We start from the raw sequence: 10,767 nt of genomic DNA, 5'->3' as shown, positions 1-10,767 counted from the left end.
AAAAATTTTTTAAAGACTTCCTTAGAAGAAGACAAACTTCTAGCAAGTTATATTTAAAACTAAAAAGAAAAAATGATAATATTGGGAATGAAAATAAAAGCAGCTTTTGATACAGATTTCGCAAAGCATAAGAGTACTATTAATGATTTTATGTTAAATATTAAAACTTAAGTGAATTGTGGCTTTATAAAATATTACTTAAAATCAACCTGGAAAAAAAATGAATTTCCTTTAATATCAAGTATAGAGCATTAATACTGATTATAATAAAAAATGAGTATAATATAAGCTGTATCTATTTTATAAGTGATTTCTATCCATTTTTTAAAAAAATAGATTCAATACATTACATTTTATAGGATAATGCCAAAGAACATGAAAATTGGAAAGACCACCAACTCACTTTTGAAGATACAAACTTTGATCCAAAATTTAAGGAAGAACTTATAAGAAAAGCAAATTATTCCTTTTCAATTATCAAAGACTTAAAAATCATAAATATGAAAAATATTAGCAAATGAATCTCAGTGAGACATTAAAACAGCACAGTAAGTGTGAGTTAAATATATTATGTGTGTATGAAATACATCTATATGTTTTAGATATATGGATAGGTTGACTTTCACACTGGTCCCAGTTATAGAGGACCCTATTACAGGATATATAATGGAATCGAGCGTTTCTTCAACAAGAGATGTCACACATAAGAATCCTGGGGAAAACAACAAAGGTGACCTTCCGCAAATCAAACCCTCTGGAAGCTCCAGTCTTAAGGATCCAGACCTTCCTGTGCCGGACTTCCTGCCTCCTATTTATAACACGTCCCGGAATACTCTGTGGGACCCGTGTCAAAAATTCAACGTGAGTACCGACGGTGACAAAATAGAGGTTTATTTGAAATCCCAGAGACATGCTCATCCTGGACAAAATTGTGATATTCTTAGCATATCACGTGAGCCAGAATGAAGCCATGTTCTGGGAAATGCAAGAAAGTGATCAAGGGACCCAGGCCTCAAGAAAGTTGTAACAGGAAAGAAAAGGGGCAACTAAAGTAGCTGAGGGGGCAACTCCCCTTCTGTGTCCCTGTTGGCAGCGTGGGGAAGAACTGCTAAGGAGCTGCATGCCCAGGCCGGCCTGTGATTGCTGGCCTTTTCCCACTGACAAGGGGCCTTCTTGCTTCAAATCTTTGGTGTCAGATGGTGTGTAGTCCGTGGCAAACTGCTCTCTGCAGATGTGGCAGGCTGGGTTCCCCCCCTTTCACGAGGGTCAGAACAGACCTGGATCCTGGACACTCCCAAGAGGCTTTCCTCTTCCTGTTGCCAGCCTGTGTTTTTCCATCCCCAGGAATAAGAGATAATATGCTATGCCCTGAATATGTTCAAAAGAACAAGAAGATCATGAAAAAATTAACTGCCACAAGAGAAAGAACCAGTGCAGGTGACCACAGTATGCTTCCCCCAAATATTATAGGCCACCTTGGATAATAAATGTAAGGTATTGTTCTGACTGAAGGCAGCTGAGAAGAAGCAAAGAGAAACTTCTTGAGTTCCCTATAATGGCTAAAAATCCAGTTATGTCTCCAGAAGTCCCTTCTCCTGCCTCTACCAGAACAAATGTGGAGGGTTCGCAGACAAATCAGCACGCCCCTGATAACTGACATGCTGAGGCCTAGCCATCATCGCAGTCTCCCGTCGTCTTAAGTTGGACTTGTTAAACACTTACAACTATATGGGAAATGATGATGTTTTAATGAGTTTGTTTTATTGTGTTTTGTTTTCATAGTTTTTTCCTGCAGTTTTAGTTTCAGAGCAATTGTATAGAAGTACAGTTCCCATATAGTCTCCCTTCCTCAAGTTTTCTTATATTAAAATCTAATTGTGGCCAAAAATAAAAAATAAATAAATAAAGACATTATAGCTGCACCCAAATGCCCCATCGGGCATATACACAGAGTGTTTTAATGAGTTTGTTTTATTGTGTTTTGTTTTCATAGTTTTTTCCTGCAGTTTTAGTTTCAGAGCAATTGTATAGAAGTACAGTTCCCATATAGTCTCCCTTCCTCGAGTTTTCTTATATTAAAATCTAATTGTGGCCAAAAATAAAAAATAAAAAATAAATAAATAAAGACATTATAGCTGCACCCAAATGCCCCATCGGGCATATACACAGAGCCCACGGGGTAGAGCACCAGGCCCCCTGGCTGCCTAGCCCGGGACACAGGGTTCTGAGAACTCCACTGCGCTGGGCCCTGGTGTACCTCTCTTGCCATGGGCTGGACCTGCCACAGATGCCGTACAGTGCAGCCATGGTCTGCTGGCCATCATCGTCATCTAGGTGACAAGCTGGGTGCAAGCAAGAAAGAACTTTGCAGTTAGAAAGAAGATGGCTGAGGAGCTAAGATGGCAAAATTTGATTCCAGGTTAAGACTGTGACCACCCCACCCTGCTGGGACCTGGTGCAGCTCTTGCCAGGGACTTGGCCTGCGAGCAGCCACTGTACAATGCACCCATGGTCAGCCAGCTCACGGACTGGACACAGGCAGGAAAGGACTCAGCAATTAAGAAAGAAAATGGATGAAAAGTCTTGTTGGTGACGACTGAGGCAGCTCTCAGCAAAAACTTGACCCCAGTAAGATGTCTCTTCACTGCTTCCTCGGGCCAGGGAGAAAGATGTGAAGGCCACAATCACCAAAAAGAAAAAGCCAAAATAGAACTTGATCATAAAACAACAGAACACCCAACCCATCTGTCTACTTCTCCCAAGTGGTTTTCTCCAATGTCATGTCCCTCAAGTGAGAAATTCAAACCAGCAAGTAACTATTGCCTTTGCTACACAGAAGCCAAAATGCTCTATCTTAAACACAAGTATAATCATATGGACATAGCAAGGGAGACAGGAAAATAATAGGAATCGGCATAATTGAAATAGTGAACTCTCTTGTGAGCCTGGAATTGTGTTCCTCTCCCATGAACCTAAAGCCGGGGTCCCTTCCCGTGAACTTGGAGCTGTGTTCCTGTCTTATGACCCTAGAACTATGGTTGTCTCTCATGAACCTAAAGTTGTGATTCCCTCACATGAGCCCGGAACTGTGCTTGTCTTCCATGAGTCTGGACCTGCATTCCCCTCTCCTGAGCTGGAGCTGTGTCTGTCTCCCAACAAACAGAGCTGGTCCCCTCCTGTGAACTGGAGCTGTGGTCCCCTCCTGTGAACTGGAGCTGTGGTCCCCTCCCATGAACCTGGAGCTGTGATCTCCTCCTGTGAACTTGGAGCTGTCACCAACCCCCCTCCATGAACCTGTAACTGTGGTCCCCTATCTAGCCACCACCCCCCAAGCAGGAACTGTTGTTTGGCTCTGGGAGCTGGAGCAGTGGTCCTCTCTTGTGAGCTGGAGCTGTGGTCCCATCCTGGGAGTTGGAGCAGTGTCATGCTCCCTCCTCATGAGTCAGAGTTGTGGTCTCCTATTGTAAGCCTGAGCGATGGTCCCTTCTCCTGTGAGCTAGCCTTGTGGTCTCCTCCTGTGAGCTGGAACTGTGGTCCTCTTACCTGAACCTGGAGCTGTGATCCCCCTATGAGCTGAAGCTCTCGTCCCTCACATGAGCCTTTGGACCCCTATCATTAGCCACATTTCCACATTCCTCTGGTGGTAGACTAATGACGGAGAGAAGTAGTGTATAAAGGACTTCCTGATGTTGAACAGCAGGTTCAGCCTTCCCCACCGCCCCCTTCCCCGAGGTCCCAGGTTGTGCGTGGCAGAGAGAGGCTTTGCCTCTTAATGCTAGGGACAGGAGAGGTCTCTGTTATGCAGATTTTGGTCCTGGAACAGGCCTCCTTCCTCCCTTGAGGGCCAGTTGTAGTCTTCACTCCACACATGGTCCTGAGTAGCTGGGCTTTGATGTTGGACCGGTCCCATTACCAGGGACCAAGAGGTTTTCCATTATTTTTCTATTACTCTTCTACAGCGCCAGTGTGCCTTCACCTGTGCCCTAATTGAACTAAACATAAAAATCAGTCTGGAAAGTTAAAAAAGAAATAGGAAGTACTGTAATAACGAAACTGATACAATTCTCAAACTAAAAACATGTAATCAGAGCTTAGAATATAAATTTGAAATTCTATGCCAACTATAACTTTTGAATACTGTTTACTGACAAAACTGAACTACCAAGCTTTAAAAACTAATATGAAATTTATGGCTGTTTCTATAATGTGAGTTTACCATTCATTCCTTTTCCAAATTCTTCGCCTATACAAAGTCTTTCAATGCAATCATGCTACTTCTTAAGGAAAGCAATGCTAATAAAATATTTTTATATTTATAAAAGATATTATTAAGATTATGATAAAAATAGAAACTAAAGCAAATATCATTTTCCACTGTGAAGAATTAGAATCAATCCCTTAAAAGCAGGTCCTAGATACAAATGTTTCTAATCCCATTCCCCTCGACATCTCGCTGGAGGATCTAGGCAATGCAGTAAGAAAAAAGTAAGGACAGTCGGGGGAAATCAGTCCATGTTCACAAATGCCATACTTTTCTACATGGAAAATATAAAAGAATGTTCATACATGCTTCCAGAACTACTCAGAGCATCCAGCAGGTACCCTGAGTACCAAATCACTGTACAGATAACAAAATTATTTCTAATTTTTATCCACAAAACAATTAGAAAAATATGCTTTTCTAATACCGCTATGATAATAAATGATATAATTACCTAAAAATACACTAACCAGGTATAGTTGATGTCTTTTAGAAGAGTCCTTACAAAAGATAATTAAGAAATTTCATTTCCATTGCTGAGAAAATTCTACATACAAATTGTACTTTTCACTTTAAATAATCTAATCTACACTTTGATTCATAATTCTCGTTACTATAAAAATTTAAGCAATAATTTTCAAAGAATTTAAGATTATTTAAAAGAATAAAAGACCCAAATTAACTAAAACAAAAATAAAAGAAGGAAGCTAAAGAAGTAGAATTTGCTGCATATAACACTTGGACACTGTCCTCATGAATTTTGGCAGGGTAAAGATTTCTTAAGTAATACAGAAAGTACAAACTATTTATAATAAGATTAAGCCATTTCATACAGTTACATAGCTCAAAGGTAGAGATTACCCAGGCCTTTCAATGCTGGGTTCAATCTACAGCATCATTAAAATTTATTATACATAGTATAATTAAGAACTATAACTATTATAGTGAAGACATTTCATTGTTTTTTAAATAAAAATATTCTATCAAAAGAAATCAGCAAATAAGACTTCAAACATAGACTAGAAAAAGTATAATCATAATCCATATGAGTGAGCAGGTATTATCCAGGACATCAAGTCTCTTGTGAATTTACAGACTAAAGATAATTCAGTAGGAAAATGATGGGAATTGTTGGTTCATGAGGACCGAGGAGATGAACAAGTTTATGAGGAGATACTCAGATATTGTTTTCCAGATTTTTGACTGGTTAAAATTAAAATCACAAGCATTTAAGTTTTTAAAATGAGATATTAATTTTCAGGATTAAGTTTAGCCAACATTAATAAATCTAGAAACACTTAATTTGGACAAGAATGTAGAACAAATACTGATACCTTATTGGTAGGATCACTGATTGCTCCCAGCACTTTGGAGAGTGATTTGACAGTCCGAGGTCAAATTGAAGTTTCGCATACTCCGATAATCCACTTTTAGATATTGATCACACAAAGTAAAACCATCAACACAACAAAATGTCTAAAGAGATATTTGCAAATATATTTATCTGGAACATTTTGGAATTATCAAAAATCAGAAACCCAGATCTTCCTCCGTGGTAGTGGGGAGACAAGGATACGCTGAGGAGCATTCATGCAGCCTAAAGCAGTGGAATAACAGCATTTGTGAGGGGTTGGACTGCGTCTCCCCAGAATCCATACACTGATGTCTTAACCCCAGGTGCCTCAGAAAATGCTTCTGTCTTGAAGACGGCATCTTTCTGCCCCAGTGTTGCAGATGTAACCAGGCCCTTGTGCATGCTAGGTATAGCACTTACCACTGAGCTACATGCCCAGCCTAGAGACAACATTTTCAAAGAGGCAATTAAGTAAGTTAAAACAAGGCCATCAGAGCAGGCCCTAATCCAACTGGAAGGGTTTTCTTAAAGGAAGAGGAAATTTGAACACACAAGGAGATACCAAGAATCTGCGCACACACAGAGAACATGTGTAAGGACAGAGCAAGAGGCAGTTATCTGCAAATTAAGGAAAATAGATTTAAAGAATTCACAATTGTTAGTGTTTTGATCATCATCTTTCAAACTCCATAATTGGGAAAATAAACCTGTGTTGTGTGGCCACTCAGGAGATGAATTATCTCCTTTAATCTTCACAATTCAATAATGTTGGTGTTAAGATTATTCCCATTTTATATGTGAGGACATCAAGGCTCAAAGACAGGAAGCACATTTTGCCAGTATTTCCCATTTAATTAACGGATGACTCAGATTTTGAAACTAGAAAATTTGATGACGGTGTTTAGTTCCTAACATGATAATAAACCATGTACAATTCATAAGCTAGGCCAAAATGTAACAATAGAGACGAATGCCCAAAACGTAAAGTAGAATGCAAAAAGTATTTAGCAAGTTAACATTTCTAATAGGATATCATTCTTGATCATTTCTTTAACACACAAAATTATACCTTTGAAATGGAGGAGGGACGGAGCCAGACTCTGTTACTTTCTCTTTCTTATCTTACTCTTCCGGTCCCCCCTCAAAACACAGAAGCAAATGAGACAAAATATTAAAATCTTTCTCATCTTTGCTATAGTTAGTAAGTGTCTCCTAGATAATTTTCTGGGTTATTCTCTGTATGTGAAATATTTCGTGTTAATAATTTTAAAAATATTTTTCCAGCCATGTGTATTTGGCTATGCTTATGGGATCACACATGAATTCCCTGCAATTGAGTGGGCATTAATTCCAATTAGACAGCTCCTGATTACCCCCAAGATGAAAGTATCACTGCTGCACCAACAGTGATAGTTTGCTGGGCCAGTGTTGTTTATTAGGCTTTACAGCTGGGTTGGACCATTGATTGTATTTTTCCCATGGCAGCTGGTATAGCATCCTCTGATACCATGAGGAAGACCCTGACCAGCCTTCTCTTCAGCGAGGACAGAGGCATGCCCGAGGAGAGCACTCTGGCGCCAGCTCTGCCTTGTAACTTCCCTGTCTCACTTCTGCTCCTTAAGTACAGCATCTGTGAACCCGAGGCAGGAAGAATGCTGTGAGTTCTGGGTCATCCTGGGCTACAGAGAGAGTTCTAGGCTAGCCAGGGCTATAGAGCGAGGCCCTAAAAATGAAAACAAGTAAGTAGCATCTGTTTCTAATCACTGACTCTAGTCTTTCTCCTTATGATCAGCTTGGCAACCTGAGTTTTAAGAGGTCTTGATAAAATTTTGAAAGACAGCCAACGTATGTTAAAGTAAATTGCCTATTTAATATTCCAGTTGGAAAACAAACACATGATAAAAGATTTCTTCGGTTTATACTTGACAAAAAAAGGATTAACTATCCTGTCATGAGCATGAGATTTTACTGCCGAATTTAATCACAAAGAAAGATATTTAAGTAATATGTTTTTCATGTACTAGTTCAAAGTCCTACTGAAAAATATACATAGAACAAATGTATGAGTATATGTGTATAGCTGAAGACCATATAACAAAAAACACAGACAGTGCCAGGCAGGAGACACCTTCCTTTGAGTTGTTGGTCAGGGTAATCCAAGAGACTCCCAGAGCAACACAGGCTATTGCCATAATTCTTGATTGCCTCCCAGAACTTGAAGGTAAGACCCTATTGCTGAAGACAGGCCACAGTATGAACACAAGACTTAGAGCAATTGAGCTGGAACTGACCAGGAAGCCTCCTCCCTGAACATTCTTTTATATTTTCCATACAGAAAAGTATGGCATTTGTGAACATGGACTGATTTCCCCCGACTGTCCTTATTTTTTTCTTACTGCATTGCCTAGATCCTCCAGCGAGATGTTTTAGTTTTGAGGGAGGGTTTCACTCCATAACCCCCTGAGTGGAGAATCTACTCTTAATGATGGTGTTCCTACATCAGTCTTTCAAACTACAATTATACCTATTAAAAATAAGGAAACATATATCAAATGGTTAGCTCTTGGCTCAAGTCATAAACTCACTCATGTGAAGTTAGGCCATCAATTCCAATAGAAAAATTAAAGATGATATTGATTATTAATTTTAAAAAGTAATTTCAGTGACTGGGGATGTAGGTTAGTAGGACAGTGTTTGTCTAGGATGTGTGACGCTCTGGGTTGGATCCCCAGCATGGCCAAAATAAATAAATAACTGTGTGGAGGGGGAATGGCTTTCAAACATTTTACATTAAAATCTTATGAATCCGAAGTGTCAAGAACAAGAAGGGCTTGGGAGACAGTTCAATAAAGCACTTGCCATGCATGAGGACCTGAGTTCCGTCCTCAGTGCCCATGTGAAAGCTGAGCACAAGGGTACATACTTGCAATCACAGCACTGTGGAGGCAGAGACAGGAGGATCCCAGGGGCTTGCTGGCTGGCTCGTCTGGTGAGCTCCAGCTTCAGTGAGAAGACCTGCCTCAAAAGTATACTGGAGAGCAATTGAGGAGGACACTTGACATCAACCCCTGTCCTCCATACATGTGCATGCACACACACACAAGCACATACACATGCAAATAAATAAATGAATAAATGATGAAATAAATGAGAACATGAAAGTCAAAGAATGTTGTAAAACCTCTATTGACCGGAGGTGTCCGGGGGAAGCAGCGGTAGACGCAATGTAAAATCTTGGGTGGATCCTGGAACGTAGAGAAAAGCATTCGTGTTAAAATGGACAGAATTAGGAAGAGGACTAAAGTAATAATCACACCTGTCCTACTTTGCTTTTCTGTTGCTGTGATAAACACCATGACTAAAAGTAGCTTGGGGAGGAAAGGGTTCACTGTAGTTTGCAGGTTACATGTAGTCTGTCACTGAGGGAAGCCAAGGCAGAAACTCAAGCAAGAATCAGGAGATAGGAACTGAAGCTGGGACTATGGAAGAAAACTGCTTCCTGGCTGGCTACCTGTGGCTTGCTCAGCTACCTCTCTCATACAGCCTAGGACCACCTCCAAGGAACGGCAGTGCCCACAGTGGGCTGGGCCCTCCCACATCAACTAACAGTTAAGAAAAGTCAGATCCCCTGGAGCTGGTTACAGGAGGTTGGGACCTGCCCAGTCTGCAGGAGCAGTATGCACTCTTAAATGCTGAGCCATCCTCTTTCCAGCCCCAGAATTTGTAATTTAATCTTTTAACTAAAGTATGATTTCACATTTAAATTAAATGTGGTTTTTTAAAGATGTTCTGTAGAAGGGAGGGAGATTATTTGGGAGGAATGATCTTTGATTAGATAAATCATTCTCCATTTATCTTTGTAGAATTACAATGAAGGAAATCAAAGAAGTATAGTAATAAAAATAAGGTGCTGGTGTGAAAATCTCTCACAACCATTTTAGAACAATGTAGTTGGTATTTTAAAGAGTTTTAAGATTTATAAGAAAATGCTATAAATAATAATAAAAATCACCCTGCTTCCTTTCATCTGAAAACAAGCATGGGCATTCAGAGTGCCTTAAATGTAAGAAAGACCTATGTTTGTTCTGTGGGTTATAATACACACATAAAAATCACTCATTAAACTGGGTTCTGTAATCCTCTCAAAACAACAACAGAAAGAGAAAAATGTCTCACAGACATTCAGACTAGCCAATATGATCTGATTTGGGCACTTCTCCAGCTCAGAATTACCAGGTAATTTTAGTTTGTGTCAAGTTTTGAAAAACTGAGCACAATACCCATATCAATTCCCTTCAGTTGGCAATTGTACTACATTTATTTAATATGTTAACATTGGGAGCAAGATGAGGAAATTGAGGGAAATATTTGTACTATTTTAAAGCCTTCTATATGCCTAAAATAAGTTCAAAATTAGACATTTAAAGCTAAATTATCATGTTGATTAAATAAAACAGCGTAGGAAATGTAGTGCCGCAGTTACGAGCCTGTTCTCTGTATTAAAACCTCAGCTCTATAACTTATCAATCATATCATTTGGGGCAAGTTGCAGTCATCATGCTGTGCCTCCATTTCCACATTTTAAAAAGGAGTGTCATCATCATGTCCACACTCTATAAGAACTTACAAAGATTAAATAAGAAAACTTTTGAGAAGGACAAGAACACAGGTTGACACAGAATAAACACTCCACGAATTTCCTCTTTTATTGTTCATGTGCAGTGATTCTTTTCTGCCAGGCAGCCCCTTGGGTTTCACTTGTCAAGAGATGGCCTAATGAAAGACATCAATCACTGACTGATTGAGAACGGAAAACAAGAACATACGGGGCAGAGGAACTGCTTTATCCTGTGGGCTGTGACTCAGAGCTCACCAGCACAAATGCTGACAAGAGTCAAGCCCGTGATGAAGGAAGCAGAATCAGTCCCGGTGGGACTGTGACGGGCTGGAGAGCAGGTGCTCTGCCTAGGAGCAGCACCCGGGTTCCTGCTGAAGCCATAGCAACTGGTCCAGTATTAACAGATCTTTTTTCAAGAAAAGCAAGCATCTTGGCTCTTCATAGTAAATGCCCAGTTTATGAATGTTGGTGAGTGATTAAAAAATGTAAAACACTCTGGGGTAAGGCTTCAAACATCAAATGATATGTGAGTGA

The sequence above is a fragment of the Nannospalax galili genome, unplaced genomic scaffold (genome assembly GCF_000622305.1).
Source record: "Nannospalax galili isolate Female #2095 unplaced genomic scaffold, S.galili_v1.0 scaffold356, whole genome shotgun sequence".
NCBI lineage: Eukaryota > Metazoa > Chordata > Mammalia > Rodentia > Spalacidae > Nannospalax > Nannospalax galili.
Note: the sequence above shows the minus strand (reverse complement) of the source record.